Genomic DNA, 4,685 nt, shown 5'->3' on the forward strand with positions numbered 1-4,685 from the left:
AAAAAAAGTGCTCATTAAAGCATTATAGTACTAGAAAAGGTAAAACAAATTGTTGCTAGTAGAAAGGATAAAGGGATAAGTTATGATTCCCTTGCACTGTAGGATAAGCACTGGACTGCAGTGTTGGTTTGAACTACAAGGTTGGTGGTTCAAACTCACCAGCCGCTCCTTGGAAACCCTATACAGGATCATGATGAGTTGGAACTGACTTTTACGGCACTTAAAAACAACAGTGTCAATGAATTAGTCTTTATCCTTATCAACATGAGTAAATCTCAAAAAATGTTTAATGAAAAAGTTGCAAAAGGATATATATCATTTGATAATTGTGGGATAAAAAAGTACATAAGAACCGGGATAGAGCTTATTGATGCAAAAAACTTTACTAAGAAGCAAAAAAACCAAACCAAAACAAACAAAAAAAACGTGTGTGGGAAGAAAGACAAATATCATTCAGATTTGCCTTCAGTATTCGTGGGACTTAACAATTAGACCTTATTTTAACTGTTTAAAAATTATAAATTAAGCCAGAAAACTGTTAAATTATTTTCTATTCTGTTACCTTGACATATACATCTTTGCAACCATTTGGAAGGGCAAGCATGAATTTAGAATTCTTAACTCTTCAAAGTCCAGGAAATGCAGAAAGGCAATGCTGGAAAAGCCAACTACTCTGGTCTTCACATTTCCAGTTCTACCCCTAACTGTGAGACTTCCTGCATGTGTGTGTCCCTTTTAGCTATCTACTCCAGCTTATATGTATGTGCAAACTCCATCCACAACGCCCTTGGCTGTCTTTTGAGCCAAAATATGCATGTGGCAGAGTAGATGGCCCTCAGGAGGATGGACTGAAGGAAGAAGCCTTGCAGGTTCTGGAAGCCTACTTCAAGTCATTAGACAGGAAATGCCAGGACTCCAGGTTGATGGGCCTCAGACTCCAAGTGGCAGTGTAACCTTGGCTCAACAGACTCCCTGATACATGGAGAAGAGTGTGGTCAGAGATGGGGAGGGTGGCAAATTTTGTTTGGATGTGAGAATGGATGATATTTTCTGGGGTTAGAGCAATGGGAAAAGTATTGGGATGGGGCTTTAGCCAAATCCATGATGTTCACTATTTCTTATTTTTTTTTAAAAAATGATATACTAAAATATTGATGTATGTACTCTGTGATGGTCATGCAGTTGTCATATTCTGCACTGTTTTATGTTTGAATTCAGAATTACATCAAAAAGAATGGGTCAGAGGAAGTTTAAGAGTGGAGGCTGGAAAATATTAAGGGACTAGTGTAATACATAATTGCCTACAGAATGTGAGGATGAGTGAGAAGCCTAAAATAAATTCCAGATTTTTGATTTTGCCAATTATGACTGTAGGTGGTGATTACCAATAATAGATGGAAATACTGGAGAGGGCAGGTTGTGGAGGTAATAGACTGTGAGTTCAAGTTGAATTGGAGATATTTGTGTGGCTTCAATTGTTGTTGGGTGCTCTTATGTCGATTCGTACTCATAGTGACCAATACAATGAAATACTGCCCAGTCCTCTGATATCCTCGCAGTTGTTGTTACCTATGAGCCCGCTGTTTTTCCCACTGTGTCAGTTCATCTCACTGGGGGTGTTTCTCTTTTTTTGCTCACCCTCCACTTTTCCAAGCATGATGTCCTCCTCCTGACAACATGTCTAAAGTACGAGAGACAAAATCTCGACATCTTAGCTTCATAATTAAGAGCATATATACAAATCCAGCAGCCAGAATTCTAAGACACATTCTGGCTTGTTCTGGCAGTCAATGTACTTTCAATATTCTTCACTAACACCTTTGTTCAGATGCAATAGTTCTTCTATGATTTTCCTCCTTCATTGTCCAACTTTCACACACATGCGGGACGATTGAAAATAGTGTGGTTTCAGTAAGGCACACCTTAGTCCTTAAACTGTTATCTTCACTCTTGAACACTTTAAAGAGAAGAGGTCTTGTGCAGCAGATTTGTTTAATGCAATATGTCGTTTGATTTCTTGACTGCTGCTTCCACGAGTGTTGATGGTGGATCCAAGCAAAATGAAGTCTTGGACAACTTCAGTCATTTCCATTTATCATGATGTTATTTATTGGTCCACTTGTGAGGATCTTGTTTTCTTTACATTGAGATACAACCCATACTGAAAGCTGTAGTCTCTGATCTTTGAGTTCCTTGTGTAGTAGTTGCAGCCACAGCTTGAAGAGGTTTACCAGAAAAGGATGAAGGACAGAGAACACCAGTGTTTAAGAAGTAGGTAGAGGAAGACAGATAGGGAGCAGCCAGAAAGTTAAAAGCTAGAGAGAACAGCGCCTTGGAAATGATGAAAAGAGTTTCATGAAGATGGGAGTGGTCAACAATGTCGAAGTCCATATTTGTACCAATTGCCATTGAGTACATTCCAATTCATGGAGATCTCATGCGTGTCAGAGTATAACTTCTTGTTGTTAAATGCCATGGAGTTGGCTCTGACTCATAGCGACTCTGTATAGGGTTTCTGAGGAGCAGCTCATGAGTTTGAATCACCAATCTTGTGGTTTCAAATGACCTTAAGGTCTAGTTCTTATCCTATGACGTCACACTAGGACTTCATCCACTACAGCTATGCCCTAGTAAAGTTTTTAATGGCTGATTTTTCGGAAGTAGATTAGCAAGTCTTTCTTCTGAGATAACCCTGAGTAGACTCACACCTCCAATCTCTTGGTTAGCATCCAAGTGTGCTAACTGTTTGTACCACCAGGGAGTTCAAAGTTCAAATGTTGTTGTTAAGTGCTGTAGAGTAGGTTCCTTCCTACGTATAGTGACCCTGTATAGGGTTTCTAAGGAATAGTTGATGGGTTTGAACTGCCAACCTTTTGATTTCCCAGTCCGGTACTGATCCTACAGCACCACACTAGGAGATCACTTAAAATGAAGATAAAGGGGTACTCCCCAGGCTTATTAGCATTTAGGTGGTCATTGGTGATTGAAGCAAGGCATTTCAGTGGTAATTTGGTACATATGGGTAAATTAGATAGCAGGGATTTGAAGGATCAGATGGGAGGTGAATAAAAACCGAAACAATGAGCATAGATTACTCTTTTAAGAAGTTTGGTTGCAGAGAGCTAGGGGAAGATTAATTTCAGAGAAATATCAGGAGGTAGAATAGACAGACTTGGTGACTGATCTGTGTTCGCCAAGCTTTTTAGCTTGGGGTGAGTGTGAGCTATGCTGTTATAAACCAAAATGGGGAAAATAACAGGAGAATCAGATTTAAGGGAAAAGATAAGAAATTGTGACTTTAACATGTTGAGTATGAGATGTTTTAGCACTGTTGTCTTTGCTTTCCCAAAATAGCTGCAAAGACTTATATTTTGAGAGTGTTTCAACATTGAGAAACATTCAGATGGTAGATAATTGGAAATAAGGAGTTTGGAATTCAGCATGAATTGTTATTACGTGCCATTGAGTCAGTTCTAACTCATAGCGACGCTGTACAGGATTTCCTAGGGAGTGACTGGTAAGTTTGAACTGCCAACCTTGTGATTCAAACCTACTCTGCAGTCTAGTGCTTTATCCCACAGCACCAAACCTGCTAGGATTGAAACCTCAGATCTCCTTGCTTCTTACTATACACACACTCTATGGGCAAGCCGTGAATTCTCAAGGCTTCGATGTTCAAATCTATACTCTTAACTCCAAAATGTTCATTTGCAACCCAGTAATTCAGCATGCCCATAGAGAGTGTGTAGAGTCAGAAGCGAGGAGGTCTAACATTTAATGGGCAGGTGCAAGAAGTGCCATTGAAAGAAATTGCAAAGGAGCCACTAGAGGTTGGAGGGACCAACCCAGAGTGTTTATTGTATTTGAGAGGTCAGTGAGCAGATAGCTTCACAAATGAAGAAGGATAATGCAGTATATCACATGGAAGTCTGATGATGATTGCTGGAATGGGGACATTGGACAGTGAGGGTATTGGACACTTTGGTGAAACTAATTTCACTAGCTTGATGATGTGGGAGCTATATTTCGATAGGTTAAGAGTGAGAAAGGAAGAAATAATCAATTGATATAATAGACTACTCCTTCAAGGAATTTGATAATGAAAGAAAGAGGATATGGAAAAAATGCAAGAGAGAGCAATTATGCAGTTACACAAAACCAAGAATAGAACAGATTTTACCCAGAATTTAAACTCAAAATACTTTTAGAGAACTTTCCATTCCCGGGGTTTGGGCAGAATTTGAAAATCTAGGTGATAGAACTTGTACTTCTCTTTTGATTATACTGCAGGAGCAGCAGAGTGGTGCTAGTTTATTTATAAATTGTTGGTAGTTTTTCCAGTGGCTGGGAGTATTTGTTATGTCATCTTGGTAGAAAGCAGGCCATGGATGTAAGAAGGAAGTAGAGCCCAAGCCTACAATTACTGAAACTGTTTATTTTGGCTGTAGATAGGAAAGATGACCCCCAAATTGTTAAATTGTGATGTAAGTGGTTATTGACATAGAAACGTATCTACTTGTTGTTGTTGTTGTCAGGTGCCATCGAGTTGGAACCGACTCATAGCAAGCCCATGCACAGCAGAACAAAACAATGTCCGATCCTGGGCCAACCTCACTACCGCCACCACACTTGAAGCCATCAATGATGCCACCTGGCTGATCCATCTGGTTGGGGGTCTTCCTCTT

At 39.7% G+C, this 4,685-nt stretch overlaps 1 protein-coding gene across 1 annotated transcript in view; it reads left to right on the forward strand.

Annotated features, from left to right (window-relative positions):
• RNF169 (ring finger protein 169) overlaps nucleotides 1–4,685 on the forward strand; it is a 110,418-nt gene that overhangs the window by 24,378 nt on the left and 81,355 nt on the right. The gene's annotated exons all lie outside the window — the stretch shown is intronic.

Source organism: Chrysochloris asiatica, unplaced genomic scaffold, assembly GCF_000296735.1.
Source record: "Chrysochloris asiatica unplaced genomic scaffold, ChrAsi1.0 scaffold00326, whole genome shotgun sequence".
NCBI classification, from domain to species: Eukaryota; Metazoa; Chordata; class Mammalia; order Afrosoricida; family Chrysochloridae; genus Chrysochloris; species Chrysochloris asiatica.